General features: G+C 47.4%; 1 protein-coding gene and 1 long non-coding RNA gene across 2 annotated transcripts in view; both read left to right on the top strand.

The window, feature by feature from the left end:
* The window catches only part of LOC135819841 (sushi, von Willebrand factor type A, EGF and pentraxin domain-containing protein 1-like), a 278,765-nt gene that overhangs the window by 133,576 nt on the left and 119,065 nt on the right, over window positions 1-26,124 (top strand). The gene's annotated exons all lie outside the window — the stretch shown is intronic.
* Window positions 346-26,059, top strand: LOC135819842 (uncharacterized). The gene is made up of 3 exons (XR_010553993.1): window positions 346-469; window positions 7,806-7,970; window positions 25,901-26,059. It is a non-coding gene; the product is annotated as an uncharacterized LOC135819842 (long non-coding RNA).

Genomic DNA, 26,124 nt, shown 5'->3' with positions numbered 1-26,124 from the left:
TATTACTAGTACACTCGCCATGCAGACCCCATCGCGGTTGTGATATGTACCATTAGTACAGGTGTCATACCGTAAGCATTGCAGAGTTCTTGGTGGGGGATAATGTTATTACCGTCAAAAATAGCTCTTTGGAAAGTCTTGGAAAGGCCCTTTCCTAGTGTCGTGTGTGTTACTTGAAAAAAATTATCCCAAGACGATAAATTGAATGTGGACAGAAATCGTGTAGCAGTCTCCACCCAGCGATTTGTGTGTATGTGTCTCTGTTTCTTATATGAGTGTATGTCTTTCTGTTTGTGGGTATACTCATTTCCAGGATACAATTGTCCTCAACCTACAGTAGCTAACGGTCTAATCACGGGTACTGCTCCACTATATACGGCAACATGCACCAGTGGATATCTGCTATCTGGCAGCATCAATGTCACATGCCTTAATGCAACCACAAACACACCTTTACCAACATGTATCGGTATGTAATTTATCTGCGTGTCATTTGTGTTATTTGACATTCACGTGATCATGATCCGATTTCAAGAGGTTGTCACTTTGGATCAAAGCAACTCTAGGAAAATTTAAATGATTTTGTATTTGATATGTTAAATTTTGCTACTAGCCATCACAACAGTTCTCAAGTAAGAGCCAAGGATTACAGAAGCTTCCACTTTTTACATCACAATCAGGTTATGTCGTTTCAAAGTTTCAAAGTTCCGTGAAGCATAGAGGTAGTCAGTTGTTGTCTGATTATAGCTCTCCTGTTGTTCATGAACAAATCTGCTGAAGATGAAAGACTGCCACGCAATTGTTGAGCAGTTCTATGACAACAGTGAAGATGTTCAATTTCCAGTGAAATTCCTGAAGCAATAGCAAAGCACTTGAATGAAACAACATCTTAATCCTTTCTGTACCAAGGACGAGTTAAAGGGGAACTACACCCAAAAATCAAAACTTCATGGTCCGTAGAGTTTTGGACGCTGAGTCGAATGGTGAAGGTCCCACTTCGATCCGACCAAGCGTTCCTGAGATATCTTCGGTTTAAATTGTACTTTCGGGGGACGCGCCATGACGTCATGCGGCCGCGACACGCCCCCCAACACGCCCTTCTACGTCATTGAGACTCGCTTGCCTGGGCCAAGCTCAGAAATACAGGTATTTTGGTATGTGAAAGGAATAGTTCTGACAAAGACGTCCTCACCATGAGCGATTCCGACGTATCAGACGAGCTTGAATGCTCAGAGCCTGAGCTGAAAATGTTTGGCTTCGGGCATGAGCCGAAATTTTCAGGAAAGGATATGGCAGCGCAAGCGGTGGCTTCCATTCGGGCTGTAAATGTGGATGACTGAGCAGAAATTACTGCAATTGGAGAAGTCGCTCTCCATCAGCAACATCTGGCAACCGGTTGGCTGGGCTATTTCGAAATGAAGTGGCAGCCAAACCAGCTCAGACAACCCTGACAATCCGTAAGTGTTTTCACAGTATAGTCCTACGTAATGCTCACAAATCAAATCGTTCTCTTCATATCGTAAATTGTGTGAAATTTTGTATTCGCACAGTACTCAGATCAATAGTCTCCTCACTCGTACTCCTGTACATGGAGTTTGCTGCGTAACATGGCTAGCATTATCTCCGTGCAAGTCGTGCAATGTGTATCGGTTCACTTGTGCTTTATCTCACATAAGTGGACTGCACTCAATTCGTATTGTGGCGAAATACATTCTCACATTTTCCATTAATCACTTAGTCTTTACAGAATGCTGAGACGTTCTCTTGTATTTCACGTAGCTGTGTACCAACAATTACGCTGTGCACTCTAGCAGCAGCAGCACAGTAGCATATTGAGTGCGTTATGCCCTACTGTGGTGTCTCATGACTGCATTACCGGAACAGCTCTGTCCTTCTTGATTATCATTCTAAAATGTGTGCACATATCCGCCTGCGCCCCACACACACGCACGCACATGTGCTCACCTTGGTGGGCACATAGTATAGTAGTCACACATGCTCACGCACGCAGACACGCAATTTCACAAGCGCGTGCGCACACGAGTGCATAAGCATACAAGTGCCTGTGCACATGCTCGTGCACGCACACATGCACGCACTCATGCACTTGGTTGCATACCCACACATCCCTCAGGATCACTAACGGCAATGCATCTACTACTCGTCATTCCATGTCCCTCCCGCAAGGGGGAGAGAATGACATGAAGGAGAACACAGAATAGATGACGTGAATATCTTTGGAATGTGATATTACATTACACAAAAGCACACACACACACTCACGCAAGTGCGCGCACACACACACACTCACGCGCATGCGCGCGCACACACACTCAGTGTCACGTGTGTGCGTGCGCACACACACACTCACGCGCGTGCACCCACACACACAATAATAATAATAATGTCTGTCTCTCACGCGCGTGCGCGCAAACACACTCACGTGCGCGCACACTCACGCACGGGCGCGCGCACACACACACTCACGCTCGTGCGCGCACACTCATGCGCGTGCGTGCGCGCGCACACACACTCACGCGCTTGCACGCATACACACAATAATAATAATGTCTGGCTCTCATCTGCATCCATACTGAGAAAACCCAACGAGTTCCCGAATAGGTGTACACCGTTGCCGGTATGTGGACTATCTTCTCTCCTTGAACTGCGGGTCATTGCGTGATGTAGCTTATCAGCAGTACATACTGTGTGTTCATACAGGAAAAAAACATGCCAGCTAGAGGCGCTGGCGCTGCAAACAGTCCTTCCTATAACCTTGGGGCGGTGGCAGTGGTCGTAGCTCAACAGTGAGTCACTGCGACCGATGGTACAGCCGCTCTTGATCTTCTTCCTGTAAAATCAAGAACAGCAATCGCAGACAGGTTCATCGATCGCACGCAGTATAGCCTAGGGAAACAGGAGATCTACTGCCGTCCACCTCATCAGGCCGGTTTCGGAAAGCTTCACATTTCGTAGTGATGTAGTCCAAAACAATTTTACAAATGCTTTGGAAAAGAAAGAACTACATACAGCAGCTAGTGTTTTTGCACTCACCTCCGCTTTTCGACTGACACTTCACAGTGTGGCGTGCGAAAAAGGACGCACCACAGTTTCATCCACCAGCGTCCGCATCGGATGAGTGCATAATATTCCTCCTGAAAATCCTCCTCTGCCAAATGGCTGGAACACACGCGAAGGATTTACATTGTAGTCCCTAAATTGTCAAGCAAATAATTATGTCGCTTGATAGCTGCTATGGTGCACTGCTCGGCCTGTGCCAAGCACAATCCTTCAGAAATTGGTGCAGGTTCATCCCAGGGGGGTTACCAGTAAGATTATAGTAGCCAACAACACAGCCAGAAGCCATGATGACACAAATACCCTCTTCTTCCATGGACAAACAGAAAGAAGATGCGAAATCCCAGTGTTTCTGGATCTGGCCAAAGCATCACCAAGTCTCAATGACGTCACGGGTTTGTGACGTCACGGCATGGACCCGAAAAGGACAATTGCAAACTGATATATCTCAAGAACGCTTGGTCGGATCGAAGTGGGACCTTCACCATTCGACTCAGCGTCCAAAACTCTACGGACCATGAAGTTTTGATTTTTGGGTGTAGTTCCCCTTTAACTCGTCCTGAAACACCCACCATGAATGGCAAAGGATGAGATAACTAGTCACGAACACGGAGCATAATAGAAACGAGCAAAATTTCATAGTACATACAGCTATAACTTCGGTCTCCCTACTTCAAATTCAACCATATGATGGCTCCTTCGAAAGCTATTGAACAAACCTTTTCGCCGATGGATCATTCCATAATTATAGCGTTAAGTAAAATACGCAAGCGCCGAAGCTAGAAGACTGAGAAACGGGTGAAGGTCGTATTTCATGCGTGTCACTGTGACGCACTTTATGCTAAAGTTGATGATGTGTTTGAATGCGGGGTTCTCCCCGAGGAACAACCCAAGCGTGACATACACCAACATAAGCGCTCGAACAGCCTGATTTTGCTGGTGCAGGAAGCGTTGCTGTACGTTTAGTATGAGTTGCAAATAAGAAGTTGTCTCTGAGTGTAGAAATGCGCTACAAAACGTGTTGGCGCAAAGTTTTTGTAGGCTGTTCTCATGGGCCTACAGAGCACCGTGTGCCGTGAATCAACAGGAGAGACCCTCAGCTTTTCAGAGAGCCTAAGATGATGGAAAAATTGCTTGTAGTGTCAGCGTGCGCCCCGTGTAGGAAGTGCTCTGACACTGAAAGGGGTATTGCTTGAGCTCCAGCACGACTGATTCGTCAGCCAGCAATTTTGACGCCGATGCGGACAGCGACCGTGACATTAGGCCTCAACAGAAGACGTGAAGTAGTGGAGTTGTATCAACTAGATCAAATGCTGCAAGTGCGTTGGCCTAAAACCAAAAATCTGCAAACTTGGACGATATAAGCGCGCGGCAGTAATACTTCTGCCGACTGCTGAGAATTATATGATGACCCAGATGGGAAAGACCCTCAGCTTCCAGCAACGGAGTAGATGAAGAGGAATTTCCTGACATGCGTGATTGGTTTCAGAAAGGCTCTTTTTGTTGTATATCGAGAGAACCGCTGATTCGGGAAAGAACATGACAAAAATTATTGGTGTAAAATAAGTTTGCTTCAGAATCACACATGCCACTTTGAGATGGGTTGTAAACACAGTTTGGGCAACTTATCATCTCTAATCACTCATTTTCATTGTTATATGTAACTCAGAAGCTGCCTTGAAACCGGCCATTTGGGAAGAATGTGAAACTGTTCCCCTCTCCACACTGCGCTCTTAGCCAGAATTCGAAACACCACCTGCTTAGCTATGGTGTGTTGAAAGTGGGCCAAGAGCACAGTGTGGGGAGGTTTATGGTTAGAAATACTTCCTCCGTATACAATATCTTCGTGACCATTTTGAACAGTGCTCTTGAGCAACAACCCGCTCTACGAACCGCACCAAAGGCTGTCATTGGCAACCCACGTTCATGTCGAAGTGAGTTTGGTTTATCCCGAACAGATCCTCCACAAAAACCATGCGTGTGAGGACGTTGCGAACAGGAACTCAAGAGTCAAATAAAAAACATACTTGCTCGAAACTGACACAGTCACAGAGTGGTGCTCACGGCTGGAACATGAAGTCACGCTGCCCCGAAGCTGGCCATGGCAGGCTCTGTACTTATAGTAGCACGACACACGACCTCATACGCAGCATGAAAACATGAAGTTGTTCGGCTTGCATGGCCAGATGAAACATTTCGGTCGTCGCGCAACCAGGCTGACTCCGGACAGGCATGTTGACGACATGGCTTTCTTTGCCTCTCTCCAGTCAGACGTTTCCTTTGTCGCCAAGGGGAATCGCAGGGACCTCATCAAAGCCATTGTAAGATTTATCCTTCCGAGAATAGGCGAAACATGTTTTGTACTTGTACGACTCGTTTCACGGCATAATGGACGTCGCGGGTCGAAGGACTGAATATAGTAGACAAAGAGGGGTACGCAGCTCTGGAGATGAAGAGGACTCATCCAAAGTGCCACATCCGATCATCTCTGCAGTTGACAAGGAGACGAGCGAAATGCATGCGGAAGCTGCGACTGTTGGAGATTCGGAGTCAGCGTCATCAGGTGGCAATGACACGAGCGAAGACGACTCTGAATAAAATCAAACTCATGCGTCCGAGTTGCTATTTTTCTTTGAATACCGCTTATGAATAGGTTTAAAAAGAATGCCACGAGTGTCATTCCAAGTCCAACTGAACAATTCCTGAGCTGTGCGCAGCCTTAAAACAGTCACGAAGTTTTTGTATTCGGAGGAAGTAAATTGTATCTCTCTTTTTTATTTAGAGAAGAAACTTTTTCCCACTCTTCTGGTCCTCTTGTGTTATCCTGGTGCTGACACCAATGGCGAGTGGAGTGTCTCCCAACTCACCACCACGACTTCTCTGTACCACTCACCTTCCCCTTGTTCTCTATTGTCGGTTTATGTTCTCTTATTTTCCCTTTCACGATGGGGAAATGTTCTTCAAATAAAACATGCAGATTATCCCATAATTGTATTGTACTCATACACTGCTTAAAGGGGAAGTCCGGTGAAACATTTAAATTTCGGGGTCGGTAGAGTTTTGGGCGCTGAGTCGAATGGTGTTGGTCCCACGTGTCTCCGACAAAGCGTTCTTGAGATATTTCCGTTAGAAAAACTGAGTTCCGGGGGCTGCGCCGTGACGTCATGCGGCCGCGCCACACCCTCCGCAACGTCATAGCGTGCAGCTAGGTCAAAAGGAGTGTGTGAAAGCAATAGTGTTAGTGCTATTTCAAATGATTTTGCGACTGATATTAGGTGGTGCGAGCGACCCCGAAGACCTAACTCCTTGTGAGAGTGAGGATGCAGCCATGGCTGACCTTCATGAGTTTGGTCTGGGGCTGAGAACCTCGGTATTCAGCTGAAGAAATGGCCGCGCGGGCCGGTCAAGAGTGAGCGCTACTAAGTTTCCGAATGATGAAGAAGCAGCAGCTATTGCAGACGAGGCTGATAAAATTATCAGATCGCTGGAGAGCAGGGTCGCCAAAATGGAGAAGGGTGATGCGAGTACACTCATACCTCGGTTATCCGGACCCCTAAGTTACGGGCACTTCGGTCTACCGGGCACTATTTGGGCGAGTTTCAGGGGAAATATTACTTTTCTTTTGTAACTGTTCGTAGAAATATTGACGTCATATGCCATATCGATGGCCTTTTCCCCATCAAGATGTATATGATTCGGAGTTGAGGACATTTCAAAGTTACGGGCAGTGCAAGGTCCCGGACTGCCCGGATAAACGAGGTATGATTGTACTCTTAATGTTGTTCCACACCGATTCGCTTAGACTCCAGTAGCCTGGCACATGGTGATTTTGGTGCGAACTTGGCATATTTCGGACTACTCAATTGGAGTACAGTGCAGGCTCTTTGAACCACGGGCACGACTCTTCGCTCGCAACGCTATGGAATCTGAAAGTTCTAGGTCCGGGAGCTGTTCGCTGTTTTGTCACTTGTCACGGTTGTGCACTCACTCATCGCTGTAGCATAACATAATGAGGCGGGACTGGAGCCGAAAACTAAAATTTTCTTTCTCAAAGCACAACCACCGGCACCGGCAAGGAGAAACGCACGTTCTCTGACTAGATGACTATACAATACGACTGATACGAGTGTAGTACATGACACGTCTGTGTGTTGACTATTTTTCTGAGTCTTGTGGCTCGAGTCTTGTTGTAGCTAGCAGCACGGCAGTGCGGGAGTAGTTCCGTGTGTGATGAGTTTGTTGTACTACACTCTACAGCTAGCATGCAGTGCATTGCTAGAGCCGTAGAGGCCCATGCATGCTGACGAAAAAAGTCCAACTCGGAAACGGATAAATTACGGTATAACCTCGAGGTTTACCGAGCTGACAATCACAGGGTACGTAGTGTTTGTAACACTGAATCGAATGGTCTTGGTCCGAAGAAGCTGCGACAAACGGTTCCCCAATCGAACGCGCTCTGAATATGGCCATTTGGTACACAACTAGATGGTGTGGCTACCTGGCTGCACGCTGTGACGTCATCACCTGGATCTGGGTGATGTGCGCTCAAATTCGCACATCTTCGATTGGGCGTATCTGACGAACCATAGGCCGCAGCTTCCTCGGACAAAGACCATTCTACTCAGCGACCCGAACTCTACGGACATTGAAATTTTACATTTTTCACCGGACTTCCCCTTTAATAATTATTTATTTTACAATGATGATCCATTCTTTTGTTTCCACAGAGCAATGCCCTGTTCTGGCTATAAACGATGCAGGATACAATACGATGACAAGAGTGGTTGGGGTAACTGTTACTGTATCTTGCAGCTCAGGATTTGAAGTAGTGGGATCTGCCGCAGTCACTTGCATGACAGGTGGCAGCTGGTCAACACTGCCGACCTGTGTCGGTGAGTTCCTCCATTACCTATCGTCCTTTGATTGCTCTCTCTCTCTCTCACTCTCTCTCTCTCTCTCTCTCTCTTTCTCTTTCTCTTTTTCTCTCTCTCTCTCTCTCTCTCTCTCTCTCTCTCTCTCTCTCTCTCTCTCTCTCTCTCTCTCTCTCTCTCTCTCTCTCTCTCTCTCTCTCTCTCTCTCTCTCTCTCTCTCTCTCTCTCTCTCTCTCTCTCTCTCTCTCTCTCTCTCTCTCTCTCTGTTGCTACAGCTCATCCCGTACTATTTTATTTATTTTTTATTTTTTTATTTCTGCACCTCGTGGCATGTCAAGACAGCCAATTGAATTGAGGAGAGGGTCAGACCAACCTCGGAAGAAGAGAAAAAAGAAAATGAAGAGCACGTACACAAAGTGGGAAGGGATTAGCAACTTACAAAGCAATGGGATGCGGAGCGAGCCATGCAGCTGAAGCGGTGACTGTGATTTTGTTTACTGGGAGATGCTGAAGTGCTGTCTGACGAGGGTACGGAATTTGGGCATATCTGGAGCTTGTCTAACACTGGGAAGCAGTTGGAGCCAAGTGGAGTAGGAGGAAAAGAAGGGGGAATTTACGAATACGGTAGACCTATCTAGGGGGAGACGAACGCAGCTTCGGGCGGTGCCACCTGACTTAAACCAATTAAGAGAGCATGTCTGAGAATACCAAAGTATGTGTGCAAGTGGATTTCTCTGATTTCGCTCAAAATTTGCATGTACGTTCCCTTGGGGGTGTGGATTGATTGTGCGAAGCCCTTGAAAAAGTTTCTGAAGGGAACCGTGAAATTTGCATACCCCTCAAAAATGGCCAGTCATTATTTATGGGTCTAGAAACGAGTCACGCCACAGCGTATACGAACAAGCTATGAACAAAACCCCATCAACCCAACATTGCCTCACCTTACAAGAGTTCCTGGAGCAGTACCGCTTAGCCACGCCAGCATCCCAGAAGACGAGGTCCATCACCGACTGACGCCACAAATGATCGTCTTGACAATAGCCAATTTACAAGCGCTGGCAAAACAGCCAGCTACGTCCTCAATTGGCCAGAACCATACACCAGCAGATAGTAGAACACCTCTTCTAGCGCTGAGGACATGTCCCCCATCTGACTTTTGGGGTTTTCTTGAAATAAACTTTTTTGAATTTCTCCACTCGACCATGCTGAAATACGGCCAAAGTCATACCTGCGCAGGAAAGCTGGCCCCTTGGCGACGTCTCCTCAGCAATGTCAACTCCAACACTACTCCAAAGGCCGCAGAACAAAGTGTATTGTTGACTCTGACAAGGAAAAGCAGCGGTGATCACTTGTCACTCCAAACGACAAGCTTCTCCTTGCGCCACCAATACCTTTTTGTGCGACTGTTGATGCAAAAGTGACTGAAGGCCTGAGCGCAGTTTTTGAATTTTATTGCAAGATGCACGGTGAGATCGCGTGCTCTGTGACGTAGGATGACGATTCCTGCATCACGATACGCGGCCATCGATCGCGAATGTGCCTGGAACGATACTCGGAACAGACCATGATGGCAGAGGTAAGATGAGCTTCATTTCCTGCTTGAACTGCTGAGAACCCCCACAAACTGTCCTAGGAGTGTTGCAATGGCAGCAAGCCGTTGAAATATGCCTCGTACAGCATGGAGAGTTATTCGTCTTTCACACTTACCTCCTGCAATCCCGAACATAGTCCAACAGTAAAATAATTATGTCCCTTGTTTTCATGTCGATACTCGACAAAAGCGGCTAGCTCGGTTTGACTGGCGCTTGGCACGCGAGCAGCACTGGCTGCACGCACTTGTCGCGTGAACTGCATGAGAGATTTCTTACGTCATAAAGAATGTGATTTCATCATCATTTCACTGGTCTTCGACCTACATGGTCAGGGAAAGTCCCGGTTCGTAGGCCTACAACACGGTCAGCGTGTTCTTGAGCGCAGTAACAACACAAGTGTGATCACTTCCAGACCAACGGGCGTTCAAGGCGAATAACAAGCGCACTTGACAAAGGTGACTTTAAAATCTCGTGAGCCCACGGCTCACGAGACTTGGCATTCTTGCGTCACAAGGCACGTGATTTCACCGTGCATCTTGCAATAAAATAATTCAAAAACTGCGCTCAGGCCTTCAGTCACTTTTGCATCAACAGTCGCACAAAAAAATATTGGTGGCGCCAGGAGAAGCTTGTCGTTTGGAGTGACAAGTGATCACCGCTGCTTTTCCTTGTCAGAGTCAACAATACACTTTGTTCTGCGGCCTTGGGAGTAGTGTTGGAGTAGAAATTGCAGAGGAGACGTCGCGGAAGGGCGAGCTTTCCTGCGCAGGTATGACTTTGGCCGTATTTCAGTATGGTCGAGTGGAAAAATTCAAAAAGGTTTATTTCAAGAAAATCCCAAAAGTAAGATGGGGGACTTGTCCTCAGCGCTAGAAGAGGTGTTCTACTATCTGCCGGTGTATAGTTCTGGCCAATTGAGGACGTAGCTGGCTGTTTTGCCAGCGCTTGTAAATTGGCTATTTTCAAGACGATCATTAAATTTTGTGGCGTCAGGGGCTGATGGACCTCGTCTCCTGGGATGCTGGCATGGCTAAGCGGTACTGCTCCAGGAACTCTTCTAAGGTGAGGCAATGTTGGCTTGATGGAGTTTTGTTCATAGCTTGTTCGTATACGCCGTGGCGTGACTCGTTTCTAGACCCATAAATAATGTGACATTTCGGCCATTTTTGAGGGGTTTGCAAATTTCAAGGTTCCCTTCAGAAACTTTTTCAAGGGCTTTGCACAATCAATCCACACCCCCAAGGGAACGTACATGCAAATTTTGAGCGAAATCGGAGAAATCCACTTGTACACATACTTTGGTATTCTCAGACATTTTTTTTTTTTTTTTTTTTTTTTTTTTACAATGTTCACACTCCCAGCTCGAAAATAATAAAGAAAGACAATGATACTGAGACTAGGACGAACGTGACAACTATTGAGCAGGGGCTGCACCGAGACGCAGCAGTGATGGTGGGGCATTGATGGCTCTGCCGACCTGAGGTCTCGGCATCACGGCCAAAAACACGCACCAAAAACAAAAGATAGAGCTGTACGAGTCAGCAAAATGAAAAGAAAGGAAGGGTTAACATCAGCGAGTGTGCGGGAGAAACTGTGAGACTATTAACAAATTACAAGGGCTGTTACTGAGAGGAGCATCATCATGGCTGATCATGGCGAGTCGGTTGTCTGAGCCAGTTGTGGTGCATAGATAGGGATAGAGGAGAACGACGAGAGCATCATCATAGCGAGTCGACTGCCCAGAGCCAGTTTGTGCTTCGAAGATGGCGATAAACATTAGTTTTGAATGCTTGCTTTCCCTTGCTGTGGGGAGGCTGGGACAGAAGAGCGGCGGGGAGGGAGTTCCAGTCACTAATACTGCAGTGTGGGAACGAGCGCTTTAATGCCAGCGGGACAGATGCAAGCAGCTGGTGTTGGAGCTGGTGGTCATGGCCAATGACGCTACCATGCTCGCTGCGAGTTCTGGGGCTGGATGAGGGGAAATGGCGCGGTGGCAAAACAGAGAGCAGCTGCGGAGGGCCAGGCAGGTAATGCAGCTTGTATAGGCAGGCAAGCGAGGCAACAGTACGACGGATGGCCAGGCTAGGTAATAGTGCACCTGGACCGATGATTCGCAGAGCACAGCGTTGGATATGATCCAGGCGTTGCAGGTAGCTGGGCGGAGCACCTATCCAGATGAGGGGGGCATACTCCATAACTGGTCGAACAAATGCCTTGTATACCGTGGTGCGGCCGGCTGGAGAGAGAATGTGCGCTGCACGGCGCAGGAAGCCTAGGCGTTGTTTGGCTCGAGTGGCAACCTTCCGGAGATGAGTGCTGAATGACAGCTTCGAGTCAAAGGTCACTCCAAGTAAAGAGAGAGCCTTCTCCTCAAGGACAGGAGTGCCGCCGAAGACAATGCGAGGCAAATTGATGGGGGTTCTGCGGAGAGTGGCGGTCATGGCTTGGGACTTTGACGGTTCGAAGGAGATGCGCCATCTGCGGCCCCACTGATGCAAGCGATCAACAGAAGTCTGGAGGCTCAATGCTGCGTCGGCTGGGGATGTGTCGAGGGATATCAGGCTGTACAAGGTAGTATCGTCGGCGTACGCCTCCAGGTGGGCTCCGGGTGACAGGGTCTCTGAGGCGTCGTTCACGTAAATCAGGAAGAGTGTGGGGCCGAGTATGCTCCCTTGGGGAACTCCTGCTGATATGGTATACAGCGATGAGGTTTGGCCTCCCACCAAGCATTGAATGGACCATCCACCTAGGTAGGAAGAGAGCCAGGTATGCAGGGGGCCGCCAATGCCAAGATGGCGGACTTTGTGGAGGAGGCCAGCATGGGACACACGGTCGAATGCTCCGGCAATATCCACGGCTAGAATACGTGCTGCACCGCCTCGGCCGACGGCTGTGATCCAGGCGTGGTGTAGAGCCTGTAGCGCATCTGAGGTCCCGAGGCGGCGACGAAACCCGAACTGGTGGGGTGTTAGGAGTTTGTAACGCTCAAGGTGATTCATGAGCTGATGATTGATAACGCTCTCCATGATCTTAGAGATTATGCTCAGCAGTAAAACTGGACGATAATTCCTTAGGGCGGATCGTGAAGATCGCTTGTGGATTGGAACCACGCTGGCAGTCTTCCACATTTGTGGCTGGACTCCGTGCTGGAAGCAAAGAGCAAAGAGCTGACACAGTGGCTTGGCAAGTTCTCTGGCGCATTCCTTCAAGACACGAGCGGAAATACCGTCGGGTCCAGTCGCCTTTGAGGCATCCAGGCGAGCTAAAAGCCGGTGGACTGCATCCGGGCGAAAGTGGACTGTCGTTAGTGCAGGTGCGTCAGCGAATGCCGTGTCCGGTAAGTCCATCGTGGTAAGGTCGCGGCCTTGCACACTGCACTTGTGGGAAAAGAAACGTGCGAAAGCCTCCGCTTTCTCATAGCTTGTGGCCCTCTCGCAACCTTCACTATCAACGAGCAGGGGAATGTCAGTGTTCCGACCCTCTCCACAAGCACACTTTAGCTTCGTCCACCATTCCTTCTCCTTCAGGGACCCATTCGACAAGCTATGTCTGAGGCTGTTCTCTTTGGAAACTCTAGATCTAGCGAGGACTGCGATAGCATTGTTTACAGAACGGGTAAACTCATGTTTCAGTGCAAAATCGTGAGGGTGCTTCCTCCAAGTGCGCCAGCGTTTGTCCTTCTCCTTCATGGCGGCTGCACACTCAGGTGTCCACCATTTCGGATCCGTTGACTTCACTGTCAGTGTCTTGGACGGAACGAACTGGGAAACGGCTTTCATGATTGTGGCAGTAACGTGCTCACACGAAGTTTCTGGGTTGGCAGTAATGACGGTTGACCAATCAACCTGGCGGAAAAAGGATCGGAGGCGGTTCCAGTCTGCCTTTTCATAGCGCCAGACAGTTCGTTGCACCGCCGCTTCATGGGTAGGAAGAACACCTGTGAAGTCCGAAAGAATTACAGCGTGGTCAGATCGACCAATAGGGGACATTATCTGCGTGGTCACTGGAGAGTTGAACGTGGACATCACCAGGTCGAGTGTGTTATCCCCGCGAGTAGGACTCTGAACGTGCTGCGTGAGAAAGTGGGCTGTGCATGTGTCTTCGAGGGCTTCCCCCGCAGGTGTGGTCTTCGAGCTATGGAGCCAATTGCGGTTATGCACGTTAAAATCACCGGCGAGTATGAGGTTGGCACCAAGTGCACGAGCAGAGGGAAGGATGTCATCGAGATGGTTAATGAGCGTAAGGTCACTGGGCCCCGTCGAACCTGGCCTGTAAGCAGCGCCCAAGACTATCTTTTGTCCAGGGGACAATTGAATGGATAGCCAAATGAGTTCGTGATGTGGAGAAAATAACTCATCAATTACCATGGCTGGGAGTGTAGATCTGATCCATACCGCCACTCCGCCACCGCGTGCTGTTCGATCCAGCCGGAAGGTGGTGTAGCCAGGGAATGTGGAGTCGGATGGTGGAACGGTTTCAGAGGAAAACTTTGTTTCCGTCACTACTGCTATGTCGGGATTATGCTGGTGCAGTGTGTGCTGGAACTCAGCTAGCTTGTTTCCTAAGCTAAATGCATTGGTGCAAAGGAGTCTGAGTGAACATTTAACGGTATTGTGATGAATGACAGAACTAGGCATGGGTGTAAAAATGAAAGGTAAATGTGTATCAAAGCGGTAAGTTTCTGAAGTGACTTACTGCAGGACTTGTTGGCCACTCTCAGGAGATTTTCATTTCCGTTTTTTCCGTTGCTTGGATCCAGTGGTGGTGGCACTCTGGTCCCGATCAGGTGTGACGCTATGGCGTGAACGCTTGGATCGGTTGACTTCCCACCCGCCAGAATCAGGATCATCGTCGCTATGGCCTCCCAGCTGTGGGCCTAGGGCTGCACATGCATCGCTGTCTGCCTTCTTGGCCTCCCTGTCGGAGTCGCAGGGCAAGTTAGACAGCTGCTGGTTTTCTGGCTTGGATAAGCTTTCGTTGTCGACCAATGATTCAGTATCAGCAGAAAGAGGCAACTCTTCAGACTCAGAGGAGCTGGAGTCGCTCTTGTCAGCTGCTGGGAGATTAGCCTGCTTAGACTTGGATGTTGGGCATTGTGATTGGGCTTTACTTTGCTGCTCTGTCTGGGCTGGGTTTGCGACCACATCAGACAGGAGTCGACGTGTGCGTTCAGTGTCTGTACATGTAGGTGACATTGAATGCCGTGACTGCTGTGTACTACCGGTACTGGCAGTGGTACTGCGGGCCTCAGGGCAGTCCTTGGCAAGGTGCTCTGGCTTGCTGCAAATCCGACACGTGGGCTTTTGGCCACTATAATGTACGCGGAAAGTGCCTTTCCCGTCTCTGGATTTCACGTACGAAGGTACGGCTTTATTCGACCCCAGTACAAAGGTTGCAAAACGGACTCCGGTTGCAATAACAACGTTGTCCCGTACCTTAAGTTTACCGTGGCGGATGGCTCCCTGCACGGTACCGTATGGAGCAAGTGCGGCTGTAATGGCGCCATCCGACACCCACACAGGAACATCGTGAATGTGCAACTGAACATGAGTGTTTTCTGTCAAGGATTTTGGAACATGCTCTCTTAAGGGACTGTAAATGCGCAGGGTGCTGGTCAAGAAAAATTGAATGTGCCAGGGTGCACTTGGAGGCATCAAGGTAGTGTTTCAGAGTGGTAGTGGATGCAGCAGCATACAAGTCTAGATTTGAGATAATTATACCGATCAGTACGAAATATGATGCGCAGTATACGGCGATGGAGAACTTCTAATTTACCTATGTGGGTTTTGTTAATGGTGGGCCAGGCAGGGAAGCCGTACGTGAAGAGGGGAAGAATGTATGATTTATAAAAATTAATCCGGCAAATTTGGGGCAAATGGGCCAAGTGACTTGACATTATGCCGACAGATCGGCATACTTTGGACGATACATAATCAGCATGGTGAGACCAGGAGAGGGCAGAATCTATGACAATGCCAAGGTGTTTATGGTGGGGCGTTACAGAGATAGGGTGACCGGAATCATCGGGAAAGTGGAAGAGGGGCACTGGATCTGTCGGAGGGGGGAAAAGGAGTAGCTCGGTTTTGGTCACATTTGGCTTAAGGTACCAAGTGCTCATCCAGTGAACAATGTCGGTGATACAGGTCTTAACTTTGGGGTACAGGGTAGCGTGAGATGGGCAGGAAGCAAGGACAGTGGTATCACCTGCTAACAAGGAACTATTGGGAATTGCATAGGGGAGGTCATTAACTATTTCGGGATATCGCATTATGGCGAACTCTTGACCTAGTGTACTCGTATTTCGAGTTATGAGTAGATACGATGCAAATGAATCCGTAGAATCCGTTGAATCCCGCTCTGTGAGGTGGGTTGACTGGATCCGAATCTGTGGGACCGGGATCCGGATTCGTACAATCGAACATGTGCGAATTTGGCGAATCCTTGTCCGGGGCCCACAGATTCGCACAATCGAACATGGCCTAAATCCATTAATTTTCATCAAATTTTGGATAATGGCTAAAATAACTAAACGATGAAAAAGAAGAAGGACAAAACGTTACGAGTCATGACTAAGTGTCCACCAAGGTAACCAGATCTTATACGGTCAGTAAGTGCGTTGGTGGACAGTTAGTCATAACTCGTAACATTTTGTCCTTCTTCTTTTTCACCATAACTTTATTTGGCTCACCATCCGAGTTGAATAAATAAAGGACATATAATTTATGTGCGGTTTGTATCTAAACCCGTAATTTGGGTTTCAGCTTTGAAATAGTTTGAGTCAGATTTTGGAGGGGTGTCCGTTATTTTCGAAAAATTAAAAAATCCGTCCCCAGGCAGAAAGAGGGTGGGTGGTCAAGAGTGCTGGCGGAATTTAATTTGTTGATTTTTCGTACTTTTTTTCTTCAGCGACTTTTATACACTTGTTGCACTGACATGTACTGTGTATTCGTGTGGTGGATAATTGGATATACATGTACTGTATATACGTGTAGTGTAGGATCGATTGCTGCAAATACCAGTACGATGTAATTTGTAGGACGTGCATGGCGGTCGGTAGACCTGCATTGTAGAACAATAACGAAAGAGCTTGGAAGCTCAGGGCCCTGCGGAATGCTTTTTTGCCTAGGCCAAAAATTAAAGGGATGTTTCATTTTAATATAGCTATGAATAGGATGAAGGCCGCAGACATCACGCAACTACGTTACTTGTTCGACATGTATTTACTGTGTATTTTATAACAAAAATATTATTGAAAACCCATAATCGATGTCTGCGGCCTTCATCCTATTCATAGCTATATTAAAATTATTATCTTCACGTAGATTATTTGGATGTTTCATTTCTCCTATTTTTTATGACACACTAGTAACCTGGGATTCGAACCCGCACAATCGCTCTGCATGCATCCCCCGATACACTTTGCATTCATGCTCATTCTTCCAAGTTGCTTCACGTTATGATCTTGCATTTGTTTGCTTAAGATGTTTTCTTTGGAGCAATTGGTAAACTTCCCCACTCACGAGTCTGCTGCCTCGGGCCCTGGAGCGGCTCTGGATCTTGTAATAACGTATATTCCCCATGCCATTGATGACCTCCATGCTGAAGCACCTATGGGCCAATCTGACCACTGTATTGTTGTTGGTAAAATTAAAATGTCACAGTCCCCGAGATCTCCTGTCTCCGAGCAGAAACATCTTCCACATCGAAGTAACCTTGCTTCATTGAACATCTCATCCGTGCCGAATGAAACAGCAGTTGCGCTCAATGAGCGTCTATTCCATATTGACTGGGAGGCTGTGCTCCAACTACATCGGGGTGATCCATCCCTATCTGCAGATATGCTGTACGACACTTTGGAGGAGATACTGCAGTCCTATCTAGAGCGACGCAAATCGACAATCCAATGCACACCCTCGAAATCTGCCCGACCACCTTGGCTAACACCAGCATTAAGAGAGCAAATCAAACGGAAGCGTGACTCGTACAGTGTGTACAGGAAGTATCAAACCCCTATAAATCAAGCTGTGTATAAGGCGGAACGGAATAAGACCTGTAACCTCTCGCGGCTGGAACACCGCAGATTTCTCCGCACTCTCAATTCATTCTCCCAAAAGGCCCAAACACCTTCACCGAATCTACACAATTTTATCCGAAGTTTGCGGTCGGACTCCACCGGAAAACTCACTGTATCACGCCTCACCGTCCGAGGAGCTGACATCAAATCACCTGACGACATTGCAAATGCCCTAAATAAGCAGTTCATTGCATGTGGTACTCCGGATAACCCTCAGTGGACGCTCCCGCCTTTGCAGGACGCCTCGACTGCGCCGCCGCTCACCTCTATATTTACCACGCCCTATGCCGTGCATTAATGCATCAAGCGTCTAAAGCTCCGGAAAGCTGCGGGACCTGATGGAGTTACACGCGAGCTGCTGAAATTGATTGGCCCGTCGATATCGCTTCCTTTGAGTCTGCTATTCAATCTGTCTTTCTCCACCAGTATTTTTCCAACTGCCTGGAAAGCTGCTGTCGTCATCCCGCTGTACAAAGACAAAGGCGCAAGAACGAATCCGACGAACTTTCATCCCATATCCCTTCTCTCAACGATATCAAAGCTGTGTGAGCGAATAATGTAGGACAAGTTATATGCACATGTAGATCCATATCTCCATCAACCACAGTCCAGGTTTCGTCGAGGTGATTCAACAGTCTGGCAGCTACTTCGAGTTGTTCAATCCCTGCATGACAATCGTCATCGCAGCGAGTACAGCCTAGTCTGCTTCTTCGATTTATCTAAAGACTTTGATACTGAGTAGTACCGTGGGCTGATGGCTAAGATAGCATCATTCTCGATTCAAGGACGCATACTGCGGTGGCTGGAGAGTTACCTGTGTGGTCGCTCACAGCAAGTAAATATCTCGGGTCAATTCTCCCACCCTGAACGCGTGTGTTCTGGTGTCCCCCAGGGATCAATTCTGGGGCTCCTGCTTTTTCTAATGTATGTAAATGATATCGGTGCAATTCCCAACACCTCGCTATATGCGGACGACACCACTCTGCTGGCTAGTCACCGGTCGCTCCCCGACGCGTGTCAAGACCTGCATGCAGGAATAGACTGTGTGGTTCAGTGGATGCGAAGGTGGAAACTCCGGCCGAACTCCGCCAAGACCGAGATCATGTGTGTCGTCCCCAACGCGTCATCAGATGTTGCACATCTTCAAACTTTTATTTTCCATTTCCCGATGATCCTACCCCAATACCTATAATCTTCTTCACAAGCACCTTGGCGTTACACTTGATAGCAAATTGGACTGGTCCCACCATTTCCAGAATCTGGAAAAGCGGGCAAGCTCAGTCGTCGGTAATCTTTATAGCCATCTCCCCCACATTTCACCAGAATGCCGAAAGACCTTTTATCATACATACGTTTTGCCTATTTTCTTGTATTGCTGCGTGGTGTGGTGTGGCTCTGGTAATGGCCTCTTTGCAAAGCTGGAGATTGTGCATCGACGGATTCTCCGGGCAATACTTCGTTTGCCGCCCGAGACCACCATAGCCGTTCTCTATGAAAATTGCTGTACATTTCCTCTGAAACATTACATTGACCGATCCTCCTGCGTATACATTCACGTAATCAAACTTATTACTGCCCCTCAGCATGTGCAGCATTCCTTTTATTAACTGGTTCAATGAATCCTCAACAAGCCGGAACTCGCTTCGTTTCCCGATTGCAAGAAAAAATTCAATGAGCAAATCGCCTGTATTCCTACCATACCAATTATGGGATTCTATTCCTCAGCAATTTAAGTCCAGCAACACCCTCAAAGCGTTTTTAAACTTGATAAATATACACGTTCGTCGATCTTCATTTACTAATCATTGATTTTCATTTTCTTTGTGTGTTACTTCAAGCTCCAAATTAAATCACATATGCTACCTGTACAATTCAAATGGTTTTGGATTGATTTTTATAATTGATTTTGGTTTTGGATTGATTTACTTTTATTTCATTTTCATTTAACTTGCCATATTTTGCGTGTGCATTTTTGCCTTCTTGTTCTTTTATTCCATGGCTGGTGGCCCTCATTCATAATATTGGTTGACACCATGTCATCCTTGAATTGAGAATAATAATAATACTAATAAAAATAATTTGAAAGCCCTACTATTGAATATTATGGCAGATGTTTGTGGCCAGCCTTTTTTGATGTTACGGTACGGTAAGGTACGGGACAGGTACGGTCGAGGGTAATACGACACCGTCTACCACCTTATTATTATTATTATTATTATTATTATTAGACACAATCTCATAGCATGTGACAAGCATAGCTAATGCAGGGACAGAATCCCCTGAGACAAGGGCGTTGAGCCAGCCACGGCAATAGTAAGCTAGGAAAACAAAGCAAATATGAATTAGAGCAGAAAATGAATGGAAAATTACAAAGAAAAACGATTAGCGGAAGTGAGCACTATCAAAATTCGTGCATCACCCAGGTATTCGAGAATGTTCTTCGATGATAATTATTGCGTCTAGTTCAGTTGTGATAGTAGATCTTTAAACTGAACAATAGAAGAACAAGTTTTCAGACCGTATGGTAATGATAACCAATGAGAGTAGCCGGAAAACAAAGGGGACTTTAGATACTGGGCTGACTTAACAAGAGGCAGGCTGAGCGCGTTACGGGTTGAGCTTGTCGAAAACCAATTGTACTTCATCATGTGTGAAGGGGTTTTATGAAGAAATATTTTATGAACCAGTGTACAGAGATGGTGCTTATGACGAACGGAGAGAGGAGAAGTGTGTGCAAATCGATAAAGGGCATCCGAAGGAAAACATCGATCCTTGTTGTAAAGAATTTTAAGTATAAATCTACCCAATGCTGTAGACAGCAAGCTGTTTCGGCCATAAAGGCCTCATCAGTACAGCTACGAGCTAAATAGGCCGAGCTACCAGCCATGGTGCAAAGGAGGCACCACAGACATTAAGGTAGCTCGTCGCTCTAGCGCCAGAGTGCTCAAACTACAAAATGTAGCGGGCATTGCGCGATGCAGCAGCACTAGAGCCGCCTACTGAGAGTGCTCAACAAATCTATGGTGGACTTCTAATTGGTTCAGAGTTGTGTCAGAAAGGCCACACCAAGCGGTATCGCAATAGTCGAATATAGGAAGAATATAGCACTGATAAAATAATAGTTTACACTGGATGGGCAAATGAGTGCAATGTGGTTGTAGTACCCCTAATGCTGAACTGGTTCGCTTGCATACACAGTTGACATGTGCAGCCCAAGAGAGTTTGCAGTCAAACATCACACCTAGATGTTTGTGCTGAGTAACAACACGGATAGGCATAGTCGAGTCAGGGAAGTATAATGGTTGATCAGGAGGGGATGAAGAAATATACATGGCTTCTGTCTTGTCTAAATTGGGCTGGAGTTTCCACGTTTGCATCCACATGACAGTGCTGTTGATGCGATGCTGCATGGTAAGGAGTAATTGTGCAGGGGAGGAATCAGAACAGATAAGGCCAGTGTCATCCGCATACAAACTAACATCGGGGACAACTGAAGGTAGGTCATTAACGTAAAGCAAGAATAACAAAGGACCCAGAATGGAACCTTGGGGCACTCCAGACGTTACAGGGAGGGGATCTTGATGACCTAGGCATAGGGATGTTATAAATTTTTCAACGCAAAACCTCGGATTCGAACCCGTACAATTGCCCTACATACATTACCTCATACACTTCGCATTCATACTCATTCTTCCAAGTTGCTCCAGCATAATGATCTTGCATTTGAAAGCCCTATTTTAATATGGTGACCAGCTGTTTGTGGCCAGCTGTCTTGGATGGTACGGTACGGTACGGTACGGGACAAATATGGCATAGCGCGAGACAGAGGTCCGCCCTCCCGCCACTAACACCAAATTAAAGCTGTGTGTTGTGAACCCTCTGGTTCTCTAAAGTATCAGGAACGAACGACCCCACACGGCACGAGGACAACTATTTTATTCTCAACAATATCTTTCACTTCCATCGACTAATGATAATGAACAATGAATGAATGAATGAACAACTGAATAACTAACACTAAAACTACCAGGTAGTTATAGCGTGAAAATGACAGCGTATAATATATTATGAGAAAAGCATACACATACAACATACAACTACAGCGCACACAGCAAACCGCACATAGCGCATGTAGCGTATACTACGTCGTAATCATCAGCGGTACGGCGAAGTCGGGATACAACTGCATTGACACGAACACAATGTCACAAGCGAGAAGGCCTTTCACTCTCGAGAACTTGTGGTTTCACAACATTCTCCCCACCAAAGGGCTGCTCACCGCCGTACAACAACTCACAAGTCAAACGATTTGGGGCTTACTACGCGTCATCTGCTGCTGCGGTGGTGGCCATGGTAGAATACCACTAATGCCCACCAATTCAGAAAACTCGACATCGCGAAGCTTGCTGCTGTGGACTGTCGCACACGACACTGTCGCCGATCGACTTCGACATGGGGCAGACGCTGGACCAGACAACACACAACCGATAATGTCATAAAGCTCGACGATGTGGGCTGTCACACACGACATGGTCACCGGTACACTGCTTCGACCCGGGGCGGGCGCGGAATCCGAGGACACATCGGATCTCTGTGTTCCACACAGTCTCGCCGCTTACTTCTTCCGTGCTAACCAGTAGTATCGCTCTTCTCATTTTCTCCGCTTCTACGCCTTGCGTTTCTAAGTATTGCGCCTCTAACTCTTGCTCCTCTAACTCTTCCGCCTCCAACTCTTCCGCCACCAACTCTTGCGCCTCCAACTCTTGCGCCTCCAACTCTTGCGCCTCCAACTCTTGCGCCTCCAACTCTTGCGCCTCCAACTCTTGCGCCTCCAACTCTTGCGCCTCTACGTCTTGCGCCTCCAACTCTTGCGCCTCCAACTCTTGCGCCTCTACGTCTTGCGCCTCTACGTCGTTCGGCCGAGACTCCAGCTGCTTCTGAGCGTCTCCGACCGATGTCGCCATGCTCTGTACCGACGCAGTAGGCCTTGGATCTGATCCTCCCACTGGCTTCAAGTACTCTTCTGACCGCTGCTTGTCTGTAAGCAAAGTCTTACACGCCTTGTCCGGCGTCCTTCCGGGCGAGGCAAGCAAATCTCGCTTTGCTTCCTCATAATATGTACTGACGGCGATGCGCTCGTCCATCTTCTTGAGCTTTTCGTTAAACTCTGTGCGGAGCGCACCCTCTTGCCGTCTAGCACTGCGCTCTTCAAACTCCCCGCTCTGTCGGAGCTTCTTCTCCACGTATTCTCTCAACCTATCGCCTTCAAATCCATACCGAATTCCGTTAGCGATAAAGCTGGCTTCAATGATCCATAGCTCCTGTGCCATGCTCGCTTCGTATCCTGGCGTGGTCGCCAAATGTTGTGAACCCTCCGGTTCTCTAAAGTATCAGGAACGAACGACCCCACATGGCACCAGGACAACTATTTTATTCTCAACAATATCTTTCACTTCCATCGACTAATGATAATGAACAATGAATGAATGAATGAACAACTGAATAACTAACACTAAAACCACCAGGTAGTTATAGCGTGAAAATGACAGCGTATATGAGAAAAGCATACACATACAACATACAACTACAGCGCACACAGCAAACCGCACATAGCGCATGTAGCGTATACTACGTCGTAATCATCAGCGGTACGGCGGAGTCGGGATACAACTGCATTGACACTAACACAATGTCACAAGCGAGAAGGCCTTTCACTCTCGAGAACTTGTGGTTTCACAACACTGTGTGGACCCTGGCTAGCGCCAGACGTTGCTGAAGTAATGTCTTCTGCATAGCTACGGGAATAATACCTTTATTAGGACGATCCAAAGGCTGACCGCCTATCGTGGGGTCCGTCGCATTGAACGATGATGGTACAAGAGAGTACAGATTGGGAGGGGAGGGACTACTATGAACAGGGATATGTACTACAGTACTAGCTTCCAGTACTTGTCAGTGAACACGGCTGGAGTGAAGAGTTCTTATTTTCGAGCTGGGCCTTAGAAGAAAAGCAAAAAAAGAAGAAAAAAAGACTTTTGAAGTACACAGAGCTTGAAATTTGTTTTCTCAAATTTGGCGCTTATCGGGCTCTTCATATCGAAATTGTTTGTCAATCGTGAAGCACAGCATACATCCCGTGTCATCCTAAGATTGATTATAAAAAGTGTTTTTGAGCTTCGCCGAAATTCACAAGATGAACACGGAAATCGCGGCCCAGAGTGAACGCGAATTTTTTGTTCATGAATTCTTTTTGTTGAGGAGCGTGCCAGGGGATTTCCCTTTGGCACGGCACATGCGTGATGGACATCAAATGAAGCGCTTGGATCTGAACTTTGCAGCGCAGTTTGAATTGTGAAAACCTGTTGAAGTTGGGCAAGAAGCCGAACAAGAATGTGAAATTGACGGTTGTGGCGCCGTTCCGAGGCACGATGAAGTAGTTTGGAGAGGACGTGGAAGTGGCCCTGATGTATCTATGGAGCTGAAAGCTGCCAGGATGGATTCGCTTGGTCCTGACCTTTCCAAAGAGCCCAGGACGATGAAAATCCATCAAGGTGGAGTGAAATGAGAATAAATTTCGTTCAGAGCTGTGAGTGCATACTCCACCAAGAGAGTCAGTGCGCTGGAAAGCCAGTGGATTGGAGAAAAGGGGCTCAGCATGCAAAGGGTTAAAATACAACAAAAACGCCATGACAACGGACTGGTTTCCAAGGCCATCACCTGGCAAAGCCTTCATCGGCGTCCTACTTTGAGGATCTTTTGAGAAAAGCAGACCGCAGTGAAAGCTGATAGGACTCGAAGTCCCAACAAATCGCCAATGTCAAATTCTGAAATCCTCCCGAAAAGAAGACGTTCGATCGATGTGTGTGTCTAGCATATGGGCTCCAGATAGCTGACTTCTACCATGTCTTCACTCGCACCTTTTCAGAATTTCAGACATCAGACGGTTGCAAGTTATTTTACAGACTGTCGATGTGTACCTCTTACTAACAAGTTTCTTTGTGTGGAATCCAAAGGTATGGCACCCACACAATGTATTCAAGACTCACCTCTGCAGAGTTGTACTGCCAGCAGTAGTGCTACTATACGCTGCTGCCACACATGTATACCTCGATGTTTTTGTCCGAATCCTGTTGGGACCTCACAGTGCATATTAACCCTTTCACGTTCTGCCTAAACTGTACAGTGTACACAGTACAGTACATGTGTATCACGGGCTATAGACGAGTGTACAATAGTCGTAGAGACACTCTTTATATAATTATAGTTCTTTGCATTACAACATTGTATGACCGGGCGGCGACAAAATGAACGACCCCAATTCGCAAATTTCACTTTTTGGTGATCGATCCAATTTTATTGCTCACGACTCCGTGTCGGCGTTGGGATTTCCTTTAGAGGCAACCAGCTCACAATGAACATCGACAAACGCGTTTGAATCACAGCTTTCAAACGCAGTTTTAATCGTGGAAATTCGTTTCCTATGAGCAAGAGGACAAAAGAAAATATGCGAGGAAGTCATTTTGTTATCTTATGGGTAGGAGGTCTTGGAGAGGAGATGGAAGTGGCCCTGGTATGCCGGTCAAGCTGGGAGTCCCTGGCATAGCGTCCCGTTGTCCAGACCTTTCCAACAAGCCATGCATCGTGAAAATCCATCAAATAAATAAATAAATTCGACGGGTTCGCGTACCGGGCAGGTCAAGAACAAAGAGTCGTACAACTCCCTGGTCAAGAACCACCTTTCCACTTCCGTGGGACGCCACCACCCCATGATCAGGCGTCAGATGCGGCTCCTTAGCGGTAGGGGAGGATAGATCAGATCCACCAACCATAGGCCAAATGCCTGAATCCCATTTGCCACATCCATGATTTACTCATGCCAGGCCACAAGTTCCCAATTAAATGTGGATCGCAGCACGGTTGGAAAATCCTTCCGCTTCCAAGCAGCACTTGAACCTGGTACCTCTCGTTCCTCAATCATGGTCTTAGACCAACCCAATGAACCTGCCTGCGCTGAAAATCCATCAAGGTACAGTGAAATAGGAATAATTTTTGTTCCCAGCTGTGTTTGCAGCTTTGAACGGGAGAATGCGTTAGCAAATGCGGTCAATACAGGAAAACATGCTGTCATGGAATGGATTAAACCATGGGAAAGGCCGAAAATAAGGCCCAATGTCGTACTCTATAGGGACTTTAACGATCGTTCCCACAGAACCATTTTTATTCTGTCTTTGGCTAAAACCTGTCTAGAAATGGACTGCTGTGACTTTGCAATTGTTTTTTAACAGCAATGTGTCCAACACCCACAATTTCTCAAGCCACATACAGCACCAGTTCCAGGTTGGTAGGTGCAGTCGTGGATGTAATGTGCAGCACTGGATTCCAATTGGTTGGGTCACAACAAATAATCTGTTCAGCAAGTAGCATTTGGTCAGCTCAACCGGTATGCTCAGGTGAGTGTGCGCTGTTAGCTCCACATTTGTGTCCTGAACATTATATTCCCTTCTTCCCT

This window comes from Sycon ciliatum, chromosome 6, assembly GCF_964019385.1.
Source record: "Sycon ciliatum chromosome 6, ocSycCili1.1, whole genome shotgun sequence".
Lineage (NCBI taxonomy): Eukaryota > Metazoa > Porifera > Calcarea > Leucosolenida > Sycettidae > Sycon > Sycon ciliatum.
This window is presented reverse-complemented; position numbering and strand designations above follow the sequence as displayed.